Below are 22,404 nucleotides of genomic sequence, written 5' to 3' on the forward strand. Positions count from 1 at the left end.
ATTTGGTTTGGCATATTTGGGGCCTTTGTAGAGAGAAGGGCAAGAAGTAAGCAGGTAATCTCAAGGAATCATCACCAAAATGCTGAAAAAAGAATAGAAAAAAAAGCATATCTGTTTTGTTATACAGCAGGTTACCAACATTTCCTTTAACTGTGTCCTATTTCCTTATACACGGAGAGAAGGAAGGAAGCCTCCCGGCAAGACATGAAACATTCTCAATTTTTTTCCCTCATCAACAAGAAGATCTCTCTTTGATTTTCAGGCAGGAAATAACAACTACAAAATAAAACCAGGAATGTGGATTATTATTATCAAGTGTCAAAAAGGCATGCAGTGAATAGAGAAAAGAATGCAAGCACATCACTTCTTCCACTCATGGGTTGTTTGTTTTTTTTCCCTGTAGGACTAGATTTTCACCTCTATTAATGGGGGAGGTGTGGCACAAATAGGTGCTCAGAAAAAGTTAACAATCATAGCAAGAGAACAAATACCCAGGCTAGTAACAAAGTGGAGAGAGGAGGTTTTCTAATACAGACCAACCTAGCTGCCACGGTTTTGATCTCCAGCAAATTTTTGAACTGAACTCTAACCCCAACTTCTCCTATCCCCTCACCCTTCCTCCAGCTCCACCTCACCCTTGATCTCAGAACCAAGCTAAGATCAAGAATTTGACAGTTCTGAGGCCCTTTTTTTTTTGCCGGGGAGGGGGTAGGAAGGTAAAAAGCCCCGAGAAACAACTTCATTTTCATTTTGTAGGGAAAAGCTGTATCTTTGAACTTTTCTGATTGCATTAGTGCTGAATACCTACTGGACAATACGGCTAAATGGAATGTAATTTCCCAAGATATCAATCTTGGTGCCTTTTAAAAGATTCCGTATCCTTTTGGATAGATGGGGAGGGTGTTGCATCTTTGACAAGCAAGAGAAGGTACAGATTTAATACCTCTAAATTTTCCTCTAGACGGTAAGCTCGTCATGAGCAGGGATTATGACTACCAACTCTTTTATATTGTATTCTCCCAAGTTCTTAGTACAGTGCTCTGCACACAGTAAGCACTCACTAAATACGATTGATTCTTTACCGCTAAAGATCTGTATTTCAAATACCGTAGGGCTAGGCATTTAAGACACAGTAGAGATTTGTCTTAACCTCTGGATGATGACAGTTTCAAATCTGTAGGGAGAAAACTACACTAAGAAAGCCAAAATTCCTTTTGGGAGGAAATCGAAGAATGCGGCTTGAATGCAGCATAAAGAGCCAGGGCGGATTAAAGACTTAGAGAGAAGGGGTTTCTCCAGCCTTCAGTCCGGCTATGAGAACCGGACCTAATTCCTGACACTATTACATGTCTTCACTGAGAAGCAATCCAGTTGTGGAATGTTTGATTAAAAACAACAAATAGCTGGTTTATGTATTTGATTTAATTCTGCACTAATATTTCTCTCTACGTGGGCAGGGAACATGTCACATTGTCATTCTGTACTTCCCAAGTTCCCAGTACCTTACTCGGCACCAAATGGCGCTCTATAAAAGCTACAATTGCTACTAGTAGTACAATGACCTTCATCTTTGTGAAACTTTCTATCTTAGCAGATACGACATCCTGTTTCTGGAATCACTTTGGAACCTGTGCTAAATTGCTTGATGGATTTAAACCACAATAGTCAGACTCCCAGGCTGTCTCAATACTACTAAAATGAAATGGAAAGGTGAATAGTGATCCATTGAATCCTAGCAGTATAGGCAACCAAAATGGATACGTTCCCTACATCTCCTCAGGAGTGGTGTTTGTTTTGGGGTTTTTTGGTTTTTTTCCTCATCTACCTGAATAATTGCCTCAAAACTACATTCTGTCTGTGGAGACACAGCCTTAAGCATTTCTTCAGTGCCAGCTCCTAGTTTTCCTGATTTTAAAAGGAATTTGTTGGATGATATTTTTGGACGTGGTTGTGTGAAACTTAATTACTTGAAAGGCACTATTGACACAGGTTATGAATTGGGGGATTTCTTTATTTGGTATTAGCAGAACTAGAGCCTTTGCATTTTAGAGATCTTGAAGTTTCCTGGGGAAAACAAATCTTTTAGCCTGAGACTGTAAGCTCAATGTGGGTAGGGAATGTGTCTGTTTATTGTTATGTTGTACTTTCCTAAGATCTTAGTACAGTGCTCTGCACACACTAAGCACTCATTACGACTGACTGAATGAATGAAGATTGCTCATGTATTTTCTGAATTCTGCAATTGGTTTGGCTTTGGAAAGTTTGAAAATTCCTGAAAGATGTCCTGGGGTTACTCCTGGTTTTTCAAAGTACCCCTCACCCAGACATATTTTGCAAGCTATGTTTGATTCTTGGCAACTATATTTTTCAAAAAAAAAAAAACCACCCATATTTTTCCAATTTATCCCTTCCACAAAATGCAGTCACAGAAACTTGACTCAGAAATAGTGGGCCAGTTTCTGGTCTAAAGGGCTGATGTTTGTGTTGGGCTCTCTTTCGAGATCAATGGGTATGCATTTGGTATGCAGGTCAGCTCCTCAAGTGGGTAGAGTAAATCAAGACTAGGCACAAGACTTGATTGGATACCAGCAGTTCAATGTGACACACTGAGAGATCTTGACAAATTCTTCCCCTTTGGCCTTCAGAGCCTTTGGGCAGTGCCTTCTTAAATGGCAACTTCTTTATTCCTCCACTCTCTCCCACGTACTCAACCCCACTGCCACATCCTTTGATGCTGATGTTTAGCCTTCAATACTTTATGCTTATGTGACTGATATTCCATTAGAATCAGAGGATATTGGATTAGCAAAATAGGCAATATTCTTACAGGGCCTTATGATCTCCTCTGTATGTCTTCTATGCCTCAGTTCCACCTAGCAGTGTGGGGATCAGAACTGTCACGGATTCCAAACTAATGATACAGTCCTTGAATGTTCACTGGGGTGTGTTTGTTTTTTTTTGGGGGGGGGGGGGTAATGGTCTTTTGAATGTTAAACAACAATCCCATTTTTTCTTTTGCCTCAGTAAAGATATCAGCAATTGCTTGGCAATCTATCCTACTCAGTTTTCCTTAGGCTATAGGTTTATCATCTAACATCTATAACTTTTTTCCTCCAAAGACCCATCTGGATTTATTGTCCATGTATCTATTTAATCTTTCTCAGGCTGACATCCCTAATGTTCCCCTCTAACATATAGAACTCCCATCTCATAACTCGTTATGGACCATCTGTCCACAAGTTTATCCCAACCCTGCTCAAACTTATTGATATTTTCCACCCACACCATTTCCTGTGGTAACACGTTCCATATGCTTAACACCCACCGTGTGAAAATTTTTTTCCTTTTTTTGTTTTGTTTTGTGTTATTTTGCACCTAGCCACTTTAAGCTTCAGTGATTCCTCATTAGTTCTGCTGTTGTGGAATTGGTGAATAACATATCTGAGATCACCCTGTCAATAACTTTCGTGACTCCGTAATCTTCAATCATGTTCCTTCTCAACCTTTATCTTTCCAAATTGGAGGTCTAATCTTTTCAGTTTATTCTCATGCAGAAACTATGCCATTCTTGGGATCATTTCTTCTGTCTTTCTCTGTACCTTCTCCAGCTCTGTTATATCCTTCCCAGGATATGGCAACCAGAACTCTATGAATTATTTCAGGTGCAGATGTACCATGGTTTTATATAATGTAATGAAGTCCAGTGATTGAAACTGAATTATAGCTCAAAGCCAGCTGAGATTGAACAGATTTCCAGCCATTTGGCAATTAATCTGTTTAGGTGGGAGTTTATTGATGTCTACCAGATGTAAAATTTTATATATATATATTACACACAGCCTAGTTTAATGTCCATTTTAACCTTAAAGGGATATGTACTAGGTCCATTCTGAAGACTTATTTTATGGTATTTGTTAAGCATTTACTATGTGCCAGGTACTGTACCAAGCGCTGGGGTAGCTATGAGCTAATCAGGTTGTACACAGTCCCTATCCCCCATAGGGCTCACAGACTTAATCTCCACTTTACAGATGAGGTAACTGAGGCACTGAGAAGTTAAGTGACTTGCCCAAGATCACACAGCAGACAAGTGGCAGAGCCGGGATTAGAACGCAGGTCCGTCTGACTCCCTGGCTCAAACTCTATCCACTAGGCCACGCTGCTTGCATTCCGTTGTCGAGCGGGTAAAGAGTGTCGCATATTTGTCACTGCCCTTTGAAAATTATGCCACCGGTGAAATTCATCAGTGGATTTGGAGTGTGGCTGAAAAGGCCAAAGTGGAACCGACTGTCCTGACCATATTATGTATATACAAACACTGACATGTTGGCTGTTTGCAGCAGCTGTCACCATTTTGGTTTTAGCTTCTTGGTCTCACGAGCGTCTCTATGCTTCTCGCTTGAGGCGAGTCTCTTCTTTCTTGATCGTTGTTGCAGTTGTCTCTCAGCTTTCAGCTGTGTTACCACATTGTCTGAAGCTTCTCTTTTCTATGTCTTTAAGTTGCTTCTTCTGTCCCCATTATTTTCAGTTGCCCTGTTTCAGCTGACCATACAGCAGCTGTTTGGCGAGCTGGTTAACATGCATTCTCTCCACGTCACAGCCGAGGAAAATGCATTGATGAGCATAACATCTGTGCTGGTAGACTAAACTTTACATAAGGGCTACTTTGTTTGTGACCTTGTCTTGCAACTTGATGTTGGAGTGTGCTGATAGACCTGTTCAAGGAGAGGTGGGTGAGGTATTTGTGGTGGCTCCAGGCCTCAGGACCATATAGAAGTTTGAATGGCACTACAACTCGGCAGGGCTTCTGTTTGATCGGAAGGCTGATGCCCTGTTGCTGCCAACTTTACCACGAAGCCAAAGGATCTGGTGGCCTACTTGATTGGATTTTCTAATTCTGATAGATTGCAAGCTCCTTGAAGGCAGAGGTCATGTCTCCCTACTCTATTGTTCTCTCCCTAACACTTAATACAATGTTCTGCACGCAGTAAGTGCTCAATACTATTGATTGGTTGATTGTTGCATCACTGGATGGTGTGCTGCCAAGGTAACAGAATTCTGTGGTAACATTCACTTTGGTTTTGTCAGAGGATATCTGTAGTTAATAATTGTGGTATCTGTTAAGAGCTTAATATGTGCCAAGCACTGTACTAAGCACCTGGGTAGATAGAAGTTAATCAGGCCGATTACAGCCCCTGTCCCACATGAAGTAGTGGATAGAGCACAGGCCTGGAAGTCAGAAGGATCTGGATTCTAATCCTGGTCCCGCCACTTGACTGCGATGTGACCTTGGGTAAGTCACTTCACTTCTCTGTGCCTCAGTTACCTCATCTGTACAATGGGAATTAAGACCAAGAGCCCTGTGTGGGACAGGGACTGTGTCCAACCTGATTTACTTGTATCTACCCCAGCACTAAGTACAGTGCCTGCCACATAGTAATTACTTAACAAAAAACATTTAAAAAAATGGCTCCTGCTCTAAGAGGGAGAACAGGTATTGGATCCCCATTTTGTAGATGAGGGAACTGAAGCACAAAGTTAAATGAAGCCCAAGGTTACAAGCAGGTTGGTGGTAGAGTCGGAATTAGAACCCGGGTCCTCCATCACCCGTGCCCGTGTGGAGTTTCCCTGATGGAGTCTGCTCTGTTATCTCGATTTCTTTTTTTCAGCCATATCATCTGTCAGGAATGCCAAACTGCAAAATTGTTCTCAATTATCTCTCTGTTTTCCTTATGTTTATGCCTCCGGGTTGTAGCCAATCTACAGATAGCAACTTTTGTGCGGTTATGTCTGTAACTCTCATTGTTGCTCATAGCCCATTCATTTTGAAGTTTCCCGAAGGTTTGGAAGCGTATTGAAACATGAGTGTCCAGTTCCCTGGTTGCCTCCTCCAGTGTGACTGCATAGAATGAACGAGGCTGGACCCACTATACAGTCCTGCTTTTTTTTTTTTTTATCATAATGGCGTTGGAGAATGGATCAGGCCGAGCACTCCCACCTCTGACATGACCAGCCATGCCGCCTTGAAGCAATCTCCGAATCTTGATGAACTTCTCAGGGCAGCCAAGTTTACTTAGTAATTGTCTGTGCCCAGATCTACAGATGTCAAATGCTTTTGTAAGACTTATAACAATAATAATAATAACTGTGGTATTTAAGTGCTCACTACATGCCAGGCACTGTACTAAGCACCGGGGTGGATACAGGCAAATCGGATTGGACATGGTCCCTGTCCCACATGGGGCTCACAGCCTCAATTCCCCTTTTGCAGCTGAGGTAACTGAGGCCCAGTGGAGAGATCTACCCAAGGTCACACAGCAGATAAGTGGCAGAGCTGGGATTAGAACCCACGACCTTCTGAATCCCAGGTCCGTGCTCTATCCAGTACGCCATCCTGCTACCCCTAATGAAGGCCCAACAGAGGTTTTAGTGCAGCTTCTTGCACTTGTCGAGAGAAGCAGCGTGGCTCAGTGGAAAGAGCCTGGGCTTGGGAGTCAGAGGTCATGGGTTTTAATCCTGGCTCTGCTGCTTGTCAGCTTTGTGACCTTGGGCAAGTCACTTAACTTCTCCTTGCCTCAGTTACCTCATCTGTGAAATGGGAATGAAGACTGCGAGCCTTACGTGGGACAACCTGATTACCTTGTATCTACCCCAGCGCTCAGAACAGTGCTTGGCACATAGTAAGCGCTTAACACATCCCAACATTATTATTATTATCCGATGTGCTGTGAGGATCACGTTCCTTGTGGCGTACTGTGGTCTGAAGGCATATATGCAGTTCTGAGAGTGTGTGGTCACTGAAATTCCATAGTAGCCAACCTAGAAAGATTCTGGTTTAGAGGTCTTGCCAACAGTGAGATGCCGTGATATTTACCATATTCTGATCTTGTGGGGGACACCCAGTATTTCAGAAGTATCCTCTGTAATGCTCCCAATGGTGAATACAAACTGTGCATTCACTGTGCCTCTCCCCTGCTCATTTTGAGGAGCTGCCACTGGTGATTTACAAGTTGCAATAAATGTTTCCCTAGCATGTTCTTTTTCACAGGATACATCTATAATTGTGAGAGGTCTCACCTAAGTAAACTGCAGGCAATCACTCACTTGAGGGAGGACCCAAGATTCAAATTTCAAGCGTGTTAATTCAATACTTCAATGGTATTTATTGCGTGGTTACTATGAGCAGAATGCTGTAATAAATGCTCAGAAGAATACAATGCAATGGGATTACTTGAGCACCAACCCACAAATTGATGTCATCTGCAAATTTATCGATCATAGCACGGTCACTGCCAAAAGTATTAGACAATGCCAACCCTGGAATGGGCCTCTGAGGATACCATTCAATGTGTGCGTGGTTCTCCCCCACCCCAGTTGGATAGCAACCCATCGATTACTACTTTTGACTATAATCCATTAGTCAGTCTGATGAAATTCTTGGATTGGGCTGTACTCAACTGTTCACAAAGCACCTATGGTCTTTCAAATACAAATCACTTGTGTCTATATCTTCCCAGGTCTTTTATTGGAGTTAAGATAACCGCTCTAAAATTCCCTCGGTCATCTCCTCTCTATTACAAGCTGTCCTTTTCCAATCCCTAAGCACTTTCCCCCGACCTTAGCGACTCCTCAAAAAGAATAGGTAGTGGCAGGTCCTAAGTTTCGAATGCTGCGTGGAGGAGAAGAGTGAATTAAGAAGCACTGCCTTATGCTCCGTAGCTAGGGCTTAAAACAACAACAGCCACATAATAATACCTTATATTTTATAGTGCCCTTCTTCCGAGAAGCTCAAAGTGGTTTTTACAGACACCGTCTTCTTCATGTTCACCACTTAACTATAAAATCTGTAGGGGACTGATCTTGCCATTCAACAGGTGGGGCATTAAGAACTCAAGGTCATACAGTTAGTCAAATGCTGAGCTGGACCCAGAATATGGGCTCTCCAGGCTTCGGTCTTAGGATAAAAATAAGGGGTTGGAGAAGGTGAACGATAATGAAATTTTACCCTGTTGGGGCTCCACCACTAGAGCAGAAATGTGAGTTTAGTTTTTCAAGGCAGGCTGGAAAAAAACTGCAATTCCCCACTTCAGGGTATGGAGCACTGTAAACTCGACTTGGGCCGGGCACATCAGTCAGTCAGTCGAATTTATTGAGCGCTTACTGTGTGCAGAGCACTGTACTGAGTGCTTGGGAGAGAACACTATAACATTCCCTGACCACAACCAGCTTACAGTCTTACTAGCTACCTTGTATCTACCCTAGCGCTTAGAACAGTGCTTGGCACATAATAAGTGCTTCACAAATACTATGATTATTATTATGACAGTCTGGACGGGGAGACAGACCCGGGTCAGCTAACTCTGTCGTCCTCTCCCAAGTGCTTAGAACGGTTCTCTGTACATAGTAAATGCTCATTAAATGCCACTGATGATGATGAGGGTGGGAATACCTGACTTGCCCCCCTACGCCTTCCAGATGGCCCAGGGACGACCAAGCAGTAGAGCAAGAGGGCCACAAGACGGAGGGCAGTGGCATCTATTGTGTTGGAAATAGAAAATGCATGGGGGTAGGAGAGTTTCCTTCTCTGTCCCCTAAGCACCGAGTGGAGGAGAGGAGGAGGTTAAAGCCCCCCATTGGAAAGGGTGTGTGTGTGGCGGGGGGGGAGGGGGTGTCTGCCCTATCCAGGCCCCTTTAAGAGGCGTGTTGCTCCTCCACGTGCTTTCGGTGAGTGACTGAACTACATAAACAGAGATCGGGGAGGTGGAGGGAAGGAGGCGGGAGTGGTGGGGGGAGAGAGAGAAAGAACACAGTTTGACCGATAATAACCCTGCTGTATCGCGCCGCCGAATCTATAAAAGGAACTAGTCCGGACGAAAAACCTTTAATTCACTGGGTGAGGGACAGGCAGAGAAGGAGAATCCTCACTCGTCCCGAAGCAAAACAGAGGCAGGGAAGCGAGGAGGGTTAGCATTGAAATAATAATCCCAGAGCCCCAGTTTTTTTCGGTTTTGGGTGTTTTTTTTGGGGGGGGGGCTGGTGTTTCGTTTTCTTTTCAATTTTAGGAAGCGTTTCTAAAAGGGAGGGGGAAAGCGAAACTCAAGTGGAAAACAGGTAAGAGCCATCTCCAGCAACTTGCGTCGGCTTTGTATTTGTTGTTTTGGCTTTTTTTTTTTCCCCCTTGCTGTCTCTTTTCTTTGGGGAGGGTGGAGGTTGGGACGGAGTGGCCGGAATCCGATTCCTGGGATTTCTTTGTTGATGGAAGAGACGGCAGCAGCCTCGGATTTCTTCCGTCTCGCCCTGGGGCAGGGAGCGAGGTGGGGACGAGCTTCTGGGAATGAGCGGCTGGGGTGTTAATTCATTTTTGTCTAATTTGGTTATTGCCCCTCAGCAAGAGAAGGGGGTGGGGAGGGGGGGGCGTAGGGATGATTCGCCTGGGTCCCTCCCTCCTGCCTCTCCTCTCTGCCCCGCAGAGAGATGGGGGGGAGCTGGGGTGATAGAAAAGAAGTCGGAAAAACAGAGCGATTCGGGCTCGGTGGCTGAGGGGAGGGAAAAACAGCTTCGGATCCAGCTCGTGCGTCTACCAACTCTGTTCTATGGGACTCCCCCAAGCGCTTAGTACAGTGCTCTGCACACAGTAAGGCGCTCTAAGCAAACAGATCGGGGAGTCTCGAGGAGCTCCCGGCGGGAGGGGGATCTCGGGCCCCTTTTTTTCCCTCTCTTTTTCCCACCTCCCTCCATCATCTCCCAAACCGCGCAGAACCCCCGTCCTGGACACCCACTTCATCCGGAGTCACATTGGACTCCGAGAGGTCGAGAAGGCGTCGGCCACTAGGTAATGCCATTATGATTATTAATAAAATATTTTTGTTTCTCTTCCTTAGCCCAGAACCTTGAGCTCGTCTACCCTCGCCCCCCCCATCGCGATGATGATTTTCTTCTAGATTTGCACTTCCACTGTTAGGGTTATTCGGATGGTTAATCACGGGGGTCCTTCGACGATTTAAAAAAAAAAAACTCAAGCAGAGTCACTAAGGACTTTTGCATTAAATAGTCTCTTGGGTGAAACTTTCGAAGCTGATCAGAAGCGGCGAGCTGGAGGGAGGGGGGGAGGCAAGTTCGTTCGTTCTACCAACTCTGTATTGGACCCCCCCAGGCGCTTAGTACGGTGCTCTGCACCCAGTAAAGCTCGGTCTGTCTTCTCTTTGCTGCTGAGCCTCGCACCGGGGTTCCCGCCGGGGACGAGGGGAAGAAAGCCAGGCTCTTTGCACCGATCGTATCGGTTGAGCGCGTACTGTGTGCAAAGCACTGCACCAAGCGTTTAGTACAGAGACTGAGAGACGGGGCGGCTAGGAATGACCGAGAGTAACCCCTTGCGGTCGGGAAGGGCGGGGGTGAAGTGGGTGTGGGGGGGAGATAGGGCGTGCACAGCTGGATGGGGCGGGGGGGGAGGGGGGAATGCATGGGACAGCAGCCCCGGAGCCCGAGCTGAAGTTCATTGTTTCCTTTCCTATTTGGTCGGAGTCAGGAACGGGACAGGAGGATGTATTGCAAAATACGAGGAAACCCCGAGGAGCCGTAGAAAACATTTCTCTTTTTGCTTTGTTTTCCCTACCAGCCCTCAACCTTTGATTTTTATTTGATTTTTTTTGCGAAATGGTCCAGTGGGCCCATAGCAGGATGTATACGTTTTTCCACTGTTGTGGAATTACCAGAAATGAAACGCGTACTCCAGCACACGTGCCCGTGCAAGAGAGAGCAAAGCATTCGGTGCTCCTAAGGAGCCGTGGTTGCGATCAGGTGTTCTGTAGACCAATCTGCTCTTTTTAAGGGACGGTTGGCATTTGAGCGAGCGCTCTTGGGTGATCTGTGCTTCTTCCAGCGCTTAGAACAGTGCTTTGCACATAGTAAGCGCTTAGCAAATACCGGCATTAGTAATATTTTTATTCCGAGTTCTCAAAAAGCAGAGAAAATCAAGGCGCTCCTTACACTCCCCTGTTCCCCTCACCGAAATTTCCTCACAAAATAAATAGGGGTTATTCACGTACAGTTGAGGCTGATCTTTTTATGCTTTCTTTCCTTGACTGTATCGGGATTGAAATCTAAACTTTAAAAACACTATTCATTGTAAGGAGAACTTTTAAAGGCAAACTTAAGAAGTACCAAGTTCCTTTCTAGTTTTTAAATCTAAACTTTAAAAACACTATTCATTGTAAGGAGAACTTTTAAAGGCAAATTTAAGAAGTACCAAGTTCCTTTCTGGATCTCCTTTCAAGCTCTCGTCCCATTATGCCCACCGAACGAAGGTGTTTTAATCGAAAAGACGAAATCGAAAATTTTGGTTGAATTTACCCCCAAATAAGCCCCGATTTCAAGATGAGGATGAAAATGTTTTCCCGTTTTTATTGCTATTTAAAATATATTTTAACGTTGAGGAATTTCACTCCCGATTCTTTCCAGATCGATGAACGTAGAAACTGTGGCAATTTGTAACTTGGCCTTTATAACATTTTTATTAATTCGCAATCTAAACTTTCAGGGGCTACACAAAACACTGAAAAAGAATCATGACGGTATTCAAGTAAATATGAGTATCGAAAGCGTACCAAATTGGGGTACGCACCAAAACCAAATACTTAAAACCAAACAGCGTCGTCCAAGTTTCGAAGAGCGAGCGACTCGGGTTAATTTTCCTGACCCAAGAATTTTTGATAGATATACACACACAGAAAGAGAGCACGCTTTTGGTTTTTTTTATTCTTTTGTTTTGTTTAATGGTTTCTGTTAAAAGCCTACTAAGAGTTCTGAGTGCTGGGGTAGGTACAAGAGTCCCTGTCCCGCATGGGGCTCACAGTCTAAAGAGGGAGAACAGGAGAACTGAGGAGAACTAAGTGACTTGCCCAGGGTCATACGGCTAGCATTTGGCAAAGCTGGAATTAGAACCCAGAGGACTCCCAGGCCCATGCTGTTTCCACAAGGCCACGCTTGCTGCGTTTTATGTCTTAAGAGGTCGTGAGCGATGGGGATATTCTATTTATGGAAGTTGTAGATGTGGCTAAGACGACCTATTCACAACCAACACCCTATTCCTCGCTGTACATGTAAAGATTATCCTTTGCTACAGTGATAATTCTCATATCTATCTATATTTATATGATCGTGTGTGTGTGTGTATATATGTATATATATGTCCTTTGGACACTTGATATTCACCACAACCCCACAGTACTTAATAATAATAATAATGTTGGTATTTGTTGAGCGCTTACTATGTGCAGAGCACTGTTCTAAGCGCTGGGGTAAACATAGGGGAATCAGGTTGTCCCACGTGGGGCTCACAGTCTTAATCCCCATTTTACAGATGAGGGAACTGAGGCACAGAGAAGTTAAGTGACTTGCCCACAGTCACACAGCTGACAAGTGGCAGAGCCGGGATTCGAACTCATGAGCCCTGACTCCAAAGCCCATGCTCTTTCCACTGCGCCACGCTGCTACTCATATATACTTATATATGTATATACTTATATACATATCTTTAAATAATATTTTATAAATTATTTATTCATATTAATATCTGTCTCCCGCTCCAGACTGTAAGCTTGCTATGGGTAGGGAATGTCTCTTAATTCTGTTGTACTCTCCCAAGCTCTTAGTACAGTGCTTGGCACAAAGTGCTCAATAAATACCATGGATTGATTCAATGATATAATTGTGATATTTGTTAAGCACATACTATGTGCTAAGCACTAAGGTAGCTACAATACAATCAGGTCAGGCACCTCATGGGCATCAGTCTAAGGGGATGAGAAACAGGTATTGAATCCCAATTTTACAGACGAGGACACTGTGGCATAGAGAAGTCAAGCGAGTTGCCAAAGATCTCACAGCAGGCCAGCGGTAGAGCCAGGACTAGAACCCAGGTCCTCCGACTCCTGGGTCCGTGCTCTTTCCACTAGGTCACACTGTTTTACTTACACATACCCGACACACCCCTTTCATACTGAAAAAAGACACCAGTGACAGTGAAATTTAGCTGAGTTCATGGGTGGCTGAAAAGACCAATGTGAGATTCACTGTCCCTTGTTGTGTTGTCATGGTTAATGTTTGCCGCAACTGGCGCTGTTTTCTCTTCTGCCTCCTTGTCTTTTGTTCCTTACTATCAGTATTTCCAAACTCCCTCTTGGTCACCTGATCTTCTAGAAACCTCTTCTCAAAGACAGCAACCCCTCTTCAGTTGGCAGCACCCAGGCAAGGCTGTTTGCTGCCGAGTCTGCATGGGTCCCATTTTAATTGTCCATCCAGCAGGTGCTCAGGTGTTTTGCTAGCTTATATTTTTCTCCCAGGACCTGGCTAGCAAGGCTGGGTTCTGATGAGCAGTTATTGTTGAACTGACTGTGTAAATGAAACTGCTGCATTGAAGGTTGGATGCCCCCAGTTTTATAGAACTTCAGTTTAGAATCAATTTTGACGCTCCATTGTCACCGAATCTCACAAGGGGTGTATTCATTTGGTTTCCTATTTGTTTGTCTGTGCTTTTGGATCCTGGACTGTGTGGAGAGCAGAATTTTGTCACTGCAGTAAACTTTGTGTTGTGGAGGGAACTATTTTATAATTCCTCTTGATTCCAGGGATATTAGGGAAAGGATCAGGCAGGCACCTTCAACTCTGACTTGATTAGCCATACTGTAGTGCTGTACTCTGAACCTTGAAACTTTCCAAGACAGATCTTTAAATGTGTTTAGGAGTCACCAGAGCCGAGATCTGCTGAAGGTTTCGAATTCTTTTGTGAGGCCGAAGAATGTGGTGTAAAAGTTTCACAGCAGTTCTTTTGTGGCTTTTGGTTTGGTTTTTAATGATATATGTTAAGTGCTTACTACGTATCAGGCACTATACTAAGTGCTGGGGTAGATACAAGCTAATCTGGTTGGACACAGTCCCTGTGGGGCTCACAGTTTTAATCCCCATTTTCCAGATGAGGTAACTGAGGCATGGAGAAGTCAAGTGACTTATCAAAGGTCATACCGCAGACAAGTGGCAGAGCAGGGAATAGAACCCAGGCCCTCTGAGTTCCAGGCTTGAGTTCTTTCCACCGGGCCACGCTGTTTTTGCTGTTGCCTCAAGTCAACTGTCATGTAGGCCGAACTCTGCTTGGGTCTGAAGCAAGGATATAGTACATGTCCAGAAGGAATCTGGATAAGTTCTTGCCAGAAATAAAGAACGCGATGCCCTGGTATTATTTTCAGTTAGCTCTAGTAAATAAATCAGTCATATTTATTGAGTCCCTACTGTACTCAGCACGGTGTAGCAAGTGCAGTAAAGTTAGAAGGCATCCCTACCCTCAAAGACTTCAGAGTCTAGATTTCCTACCTTCCTTCTTGAAGATTGTGATTATGATGGCATCTCTAAAATCCTGACTCGATCACTCAGTGATATTTATTAAGTACTTACTGTGTCCAGAGCACTGTGCTAAGCGCTTGGGAGGGGACAATATAACAGAGTTGGTAGACAGGTTCCCTGCCCACAGCGAGCTTTGTTTTCCGTAGATTGAGGAATAGCCTGAACAGATGTCTGGGTAGCCTTCTTCTTGCTTATGGATTGCTAAAGGAGTGGATTACTCAAAATTAGGAATTAAAGCCACATTTTTACGTTTTCGTCAGGTTCTCTGTGCTTCTGATGACTTCAACCATGATTATGGATTGGGTTTTTAGAGGATCATTCAAATGTCACCCCTCCCGCGGAATTCTATCATTATCTGCGATGAGGGTAGTACCTTTGCACACTTTGATAGCAAAATGCTAATGAGTGTGGGGTCTTATTGGTTCTTTAGTGTTGAATAAAGGTCCTGGGTTTAGTAGCCATCAGCATCTCCCCACCCCTGGACACACAACTGGTAATGCAAGTTTCTTAAATTGATCTGAAGAAGACTTTGCAGGTTTTTGTAGATTTTCCTTTTGATTGATCATGACAAGTTGCAAGTTGATGATGATTAATTTCTTGTTCTATGGCACATAACTTATTAAATCAGAGCTTATTTTCCCAAAGCAATCTCTGTAGTGTCCCCTCGTATACCCATAGGCTTAATGGTTGCCTGGTAATAACCATAATAATTGTGATATCCATTAATTGCTGATTATGTGCCAAGCATTGGGGTAGATACAAGATAATGAGGTTCCACGTGGGGCTCACAGTCCAAGTAGGAGGGAGTACAGGTATTGAATCCCCATTTTGCAGTAGAGGTAACTGAGGCACAGAGAAGTTAAGTGACTTGCCCAAGGTCACACAGCAGGCACATGGCCAACCCGAGATTAGAACCAAGGTCCTCTGACTCCCAGGCCCATGCTCTTTCTGCTAGGCTCCACTGCTTCTTCTGCTGGTAGACAGTATCTTGGAGAAATGACCATTCGTTGCTCACGGTGACACTTAAAACTGGGGCTCCTTGCTCCAACTGGGCTGCTGTGCTATTGTTGCAGATCATCTTGAGGGTGTCTTCATGCTCCAGGAGCTTGATACGAAATTGTCTTGACGGGTTGGATGCCATTTTTCAATACATTCGTGTACTGCTCTATCAGGTGATCCATCTAGCCCAGTCTACCTTGAACTGCTACAGTGCTCTGGAGGCTCTCAAGCAAATCCAAGAAAATCAATTCAGACATTCTTCCTGGTCTGTAAAGGAATAACCCTTTAAGTGAGGGCAGAACAAATACAGAGCAATATTCCTACAATTCCTACAATATTCATACAGTCCAATGAAAAATAGAAACAACTTCAAATTTGGAGGGAGCGGTCTTTGGATACCTCATTGCTTCAGGCCAATAATCTTGGTTACAAACCGCCACATCCTTCCCAATTTTCTAGACGTTGGGGAAGATAGGCTTCACTTTGAGGTGTTAGGTAAGAAGAAGGGATCCTCAGTCATCAGCTAGAGCTCGAGGACCCTAGGGCCCCAGTGGCATTGGATGCAAAATTCTTCCCACCCCTGCAAGGTGGGAAGGGGTGGCAGCAAAGGGGGAAAAGGGGAGAGAGCTTCTGCAATGTTTGGGATGCATTCATGATACCCTTCTTTAATTTTGGAGGCGTGGTTAATTGCAAGCAGGTATTTGGTCCATTCACCGAGCAGGGATAAACCATTCCATTTTGTTTTCCAATTTCCTGTAGCCAAATTATTATTATTATTATTTTTACACATTTGGTATCGATACCCATTCATGTCTAGAAATGCCCCGATGTGGTCAGTTTGTCTGATTTTCATGTTAGGGCTCATCTTAGTGGCAAGATCACGGGCTTGGGAGTCAGAGGACATGGGTTCTAATCGTGACTCCACTGGTCTGCTGTGTGACCTTGGGCAAGCCGCTTAACTTCTCTGTGCCTCAGTTGCCTCATCTATAAAATGGGGATTATGACTTTGAGCTCCACATGGGACAGCCTGACTACCTTGTATCTATTTCAGCGCCTAGAATAGTGCTTGGTACATAGGAAGCGCTTAACAAATACCATATTTATTATCATTATTTATTACACACCAAACTGCTGGAGTTCAGGCTATCCCAAATCCATCGATTATTGAGAAACTACTGCATGCAGAACACTGAACTGAGTGCTTGAGAGAGTTTTATAAAGTTAGTAGACACAGTTCCTGTCCTCAAGTTTACAATCTAATGAGGGAAGGGAGCACTGACGTTATAGAGTTGTTGTCTTATGCTGTCGAGTCGTATCCGACCCATAGACACATCTCTCCCAGAATACCCCATTTTCATCAGCAATCGTTCTGGTAATGTATCCGTAGAGTCTTCTTAGTAAAAATATGGAAATGGTTTACCATTGCTCCTTTCGCGCAGTAAACGAGTCTGTCCGCTTGACTCTCTCCCATGTCGCCGCTGCCCAGCACAGGTGGGTTTTCACTTGGAGCAGATTGCCTTCCACTAAGATAAGGGGAAATGAATGTGTATATGAGTTGGTGCTTAAATACAGCGTGCAAGTTGATATGTATAGTAACGCTATGGGTAGCTGTGAGAACACAAGTATGTAGTTGGTGCAGAAGTGTTCAAGTGGCACTGAAAGGAAGGGAAATTAATCTCAGGACTTAGTTTTATTATAGCTTCAGGAAAAATGGGAACGGAATATGAGAGGGCTCTATGTTTAAACCTGGAATGCAGGGCATAGTAGGACATAACTGACTTGGAACATAGTGGATATAGCGATGATGGTAATCTGATTGTCCTTGAGTTCTCACTTTCTTGAAAGGTGAGTGGATAGGAACTCAGTTTGCATACCTTATTGAAATGAAATGACCGATGCAACTATGTTTCTCATCGATTTGTAGAACATCATGTTTAAAGTAACGTGCACATTTTTTTGAAAGGATCGATCAATCTGGTATTTACTGAGCACTTACTGTGCATAGAATACTGTACTCAGCGCTTGGGAGAATACACTACAACAGAGTTGGTAGACGCATTCCCTGCCCTCAACAAGTTTACGGTCTAAGTGGGTCAGCAATATTCTTCCTCTTGGCCGTGATCAACGTGTGCTTACTGTGTCCTTGGTCCAGTGAAAAATCCTTACTATCATGGGCAGTGTGATGTTTGTCTTTTTAAACAGATAAATGAAGAACACTCTAGCTACCTTATTTTTAGCTATTTGTGTATTGTTAAGAACCCAGATAGTGGCTAACAAAAGGAGTCTCTTTAAGTCACTGATTCTAACTGTATCAGATAGAGAAGACAGATTTCTAAGCCTTTGGAACCTAAGCAATCATATTTATGGAGCATGTATTGTGTGCAGAGCCCTATACTAAGCACTTGGGAGAGTATGATATAACAGAGTTAGTAGACATGTTTCCTGCCCACAAAGAAATTACAGTCTAGAAGACGAAACACGATCCACTCTTAAAACGTCAATGACAGTTATCTTTCACCATTCCTGCAGGGAAGAAACAAACATGAAAGCTCAAGTTACCACAATTAAAGGAGGGTATGACTTAAATTAAACAAAGTAAGGAAATGCAGGAAAAGCTTCAGTCGAGTTTGGTGGGTTTATCTGCTATTCAAACAGTGTCTTGCTTTACCTACCATAGTCCTTCCCTTAATCAAATTTTTGTTCAAGTTAATGAGCCCTGCTCCCTCATAGAGGGAAGTAAAAGTAAAGTTTAAGTTTCAATCTTAATTCCAAATTAATATTATTCAAGATTCAGTATTCCTTCAGTATAATTTTAATGAGTGCCTGTTCCAAACATGTCAGGAAGGCATAATATACATATGTGGCTGTATTTATATGTATGTATAAAATAAAATAAGAATAAAAGAGAAAAGACATTGTTTAGTGGAAAGGGTCAAGACCTGGGTTCTAATCCTGGCTCTGCCACTTGCCCGCTGTATGACTTTGGGCAAGTCACTTAACTTCGCGGTGCTTCAGTTTCCTCATCTGTAAAATGGAGATTGAAGCACGGTTCTCCTTCCTTAGACCGTGAGTCTCATGGGGGACAGGGACTGGTTCTGACCTCATCATCTTGTATCCACTCCAGCATTTATACAGGGCTTGCTATATGATAAGCACTTGACAAAATCTAGTTGTTATTATTCAGGTAGTTTGACTAACCAGACAGTAATAGTATGAGATGGTGACCTTAACTAAAAAGAATTCTGTCCCTTTATTGACTTGATTTTTTTCTATTACTGTGATTTCCAAATTTTAATGAGGCAAGGTGAGTTCTCATTTTTTTTGACCACTCATTGAAAGAAAACAGGTGTCCTTGCCTCATTTGTTGAGGTGAAGTGGGGTGAAAAACTCTTGATACCAATGTTTCTTAGATAAGTCTAACATCTCAGAGCATTAGCACTTCAAATTATTCAACTCATTCCTAGGATAGATGTTTGATTAGAACTGTGAAAGTTGTTCAGCTATAATTTGTAAAGGAAAATGTTCTTCTTCTTTTGTGGTGTTTTGTATTAAAATTGGATTTGAAGCCCAAGAAGAACAACACACCTGCCTTGTGGTCAAATTACTTAACTTCTCTGTGCCTCAGTTTCCTCAACTATAAAATGGGGATTCAATGACTGTTTTCCCTCCTACTTTAGACTGTGAGCCCCATGTGGACAGGGATTGTGTCCGACCAGATGAAGTTCTGTCTATTCCAGTGCTTAGAAGAGTGCTTGACACATAGTAAGTGCTTAATAAATACCAAAATTATTATTAGTGAAAAATCCATGCCTCTCTTTGAAGCAGCTGTTTGATGCTTTTCAATTATTTTCCACGCTATGCAGAACTCTACCTTAATTTTTTTTAAATTAACATTTCAGACTGGTAATTTTACAGTAACTTCATTGCTATTGTCAGTAAGCTGAAACAGGAAAAACAATTTTGAAATCCTCCCCTTTCCCAGTTTGGAAAAGATCTTAAAGATTAGGCGAATAAAGAGCACAGAGTCCTTAGGACAAAGAGTTTTCCAATTGTTTTTTCATTTTAAAAGAATGCTGGTCTAGTAAATAGCTGTAGAAAAGCTTGAATTTATAATAGAGAGCAAGAACTTTTGTGCTTAAAATGTTGCCTAAGTCCAAATTATTTTTACTGGAACAACTCTGCTCCCATTCAGCTTGAGAAAGAAAATTTCATTTCCCTTTTTTAAGGCAGCTGCAGGCCTCTGAATATCATACCCAAGTGCTTTCATTGGGTTTATAAACATAATATTTTCTAGTACTCACAGTGCTGTCCCCAAAATATTTCTTTTTTTAAAAGTGAAAGCTATTGAAAAGTAGAACTTTTTTGGGGAGAGGGGGGTCTGATGTCATAGATGTCCTATTCAGCAGTCACAATTTTTTTTTTTTAATTTGAAGTAAACTTCTGAAAGAAAAGCAGCTGCATTTTTATCTGAATGATCTCATTCCTATCTCGTTCCAATTCTCGGAACCTTTTTCTTTTTGAGAAAAGACAACTTCAAAGGTCTGAAGCTTGAAATCTGTTTACTTTCTGAAAGTGGTGTTTACAGTAACTTTTTTCCCCTGGAGGGATTTTTCAAAAAATCCCCCCTACCCCTTTAAAAAAAAATTAAAAGGCCTTTTAAGACCACATTTTTCCAAATGAAGACTGTTTTAGGTAATTCTCCATAAGTTAAAGCAGCTGCTCATCAGTCTCAAGATTTTAGAGAACATTGACTGATATCATACTGAGGTTTCCAGTGAATTCTGTGATTCCCAACATAGACAATTTGATCTTTTCAGTAGCATAACTGTCCCAGACACCAAGGTAAAGGAGATGTTGTTGAAGTATTTTAATTTGTTCACTAAATATTTAAGAGTACAATTCAAATATGGACAAAATGTATTGTATACCACTATTTAATAACCAAACAGGTCAGGGCATAGGAGTTAGGATTGAATTGTTCTCTAATATTAAGTTGAAGTAGGCACATCTATAGTAGGAATGGGGAAGAATCCTATATTTCAAGGCCAGTCAGTGCATTAAAAAAAAATTTTTTTTCTACAGAAAGAAACCAGAACTATTGACTTCAAGTCAATGGTGAACCCTGGAAGGGCATTCGGTGGTGAATTGAAAACTTCTCTCATTTCTTTCCTAGCCTAAGTGCTTACTCATCTTCCTCCTTTCTTTGATTACTGAAGACTTACAGTATGTATCCCTTCTTCCAATAGCAGTTATACCTGAAGATTACTGTGCTTTGTGTTCCTAATTTTTTTAAGCCTCATGCCAGCACCAACAACTGATGGGCATGCTCTAGATGGATTTTCTGAATGTACCCCAAACTGATGGAGGTGCAAATCCCTTGTCACTCAAACTTGTGCTGTTTTGAAAACTACATTAGTTGATATTCAGGGGATGAAAGCTGGGTTCTAATCCCTGCTCTGTCTCTTGTCTGCTGCGTGACCTTGGGCAAGTCACTTAACTTCCCTATGCCTCAGTGACCTCATCTGCAAAATTGTGAGACAGGGACTGGGTCCAATCTGAGTATCTTGTATCTACCCCAGTACTTAGTACAGGGCTTGGCACATAATAAGCGCTTAACAAAAACCATGAAAAATAGTTAAAAATTGACTCATACCAGAAAAGGAGGCCGAGCTGGAAGCCATATTTCACTGGCCAAAACAGCAGGAGCAGCAGGAATATTGGCAGTGCAGCATCAGTGTTGCGATTTGCATGACAAGCACGTTGTTGGCTTAGGAAATTGTCTGGGCACCCTATCAATTCTATCAATCCTGAGGAGAAGGGGTTGAATTACGGTCCAACATGGCACCTCCTCCCCCAGTCATATGATGCAATCTGACGCCACTCTAGTGCCCGTTCGCCACAGTCACATGCAATCCAGACGCATTCTTAATGCCCCCCTCCAGGTCCTGAGAAGACTCGGAGTGTTTGTGATACGGGCCAGGACCCTGGAATCGTATGACACAATCCAGACACGTCCCAGGTCCCAGGCAGAGGAAGGTCTTTCGACTCTGTCTTCAATACCGTTCCCAGCACCCTGGGCCAGCCACACCTCCCCTCAGCCCCCATCCCCGGCCAAACCTCCACACTGAACCATTCCTGCCCCCCTGCCCCTCCCCAACCACCAAGTGTCCACTTTGAAACCATCAAACTGGAAAGGGCCATCTGGTACATATCCTTTTACCAGTACCCTGTTCCAGACTATTGTGCCCCTGTTAACATTGCATTTAACTGCAAACCAAGTTTCCTAGGTTTCTCCCTTGAATTAATCCCTGTTTTGCTGACATGGGGCTAATCAAACTACTTTCCAACTCAGGCTCAATTTCCTCATCGGTAAAATGGAGTTAAGGGACCTAGCCAATAGGTAATTTGTATGTAAAACCATTTGAGGTTCTCGTAATATAAGAATTTACAAAATTAAGCAATGCCATTACTGAGTCAGTCAAATGTTGTTTCTCTTACAGCAGCAATGGGATTCTTGGAGGGAACTGGGTGACGGTTGCCTTTCTTGACCTCCATCCAGAGATTTGGGATAGGATGTCTCACAATCCAATTTTTTTTTCCCCTTGCCATCCCTGAATTGTTCTCTAGCAGCCCATTAGGGATCTCTCTTCTAAAGCTACTGTAGGTTTGTTAAAATTAACCTAAGAGATGATTCCAAGAAAGTGTCCGTTAGAATCCAGTGCATCTTTCAGCTAGACACCAATTCTCCCTGGGAGATATATTCGATATGAAAATTTGAGATATTTTGGATTTGATGCCGGTTTATGTGGGGTATGGATTAAATAAAAGTGGAAATATAAGAAAAATTGGGATACTTAGGAGGATAGGGGACTGCTGGGAAGTTCAGTTATGGGTGGAGATTTAGTGGGACATGTGACAGGTGAAGACAGAGGCATAGGGAGCACTCTTTCCTTTATCACCACTGAAATGAGATGCTTTTCCTGTTTTTGGCATTGTGGGCCTTGCTCACAA

General features: G+C 43.0%; 1 protein-coding gene across 2 annotated transcripts in view; it reads left to right on the forward strand.

Annotated features, from left to right (window-relative positions):
• Window positions 1-8,831: 8,831 nt before the first annotated feature.
• Window positions 8,832-22,404, forward strand: part of ABCA1 (ATP binding cassette subfamily A member 1) — a 137,280-nt gene continuing 123,707 nt past the window's right edge. The window contains exon 1 of one of the 2 annotated variants that reach the window (XR_003756014.2): window positions 8,832-9,111. The gene's annotated coding sequence lies outside the window, so the exon portion shown is untranslated. The remainder of the gene's footprint in view (window positions 9,112-22,404) is intronic. The other variant, XM_029055713.2, reaches the window with a different exon arrangement.

This window comes from Ornithorhynchus anatinus, chromosome X5, assembly GCF_004115215.2.
Source record: "Ornithorhynchus anatinus isolate Pmale09 chromosome X5, mOrnAna1.pri.v4, whole genome shotgun sequence".
NCBI classification, from domain to species: domain Eukaryota; kingdom Metazoa; phylum Chordata; class Mammalia; order Monotremata; family Ornithorhynchidae; genus Ornithorhynchus; species Ornithorhynchus anatinus.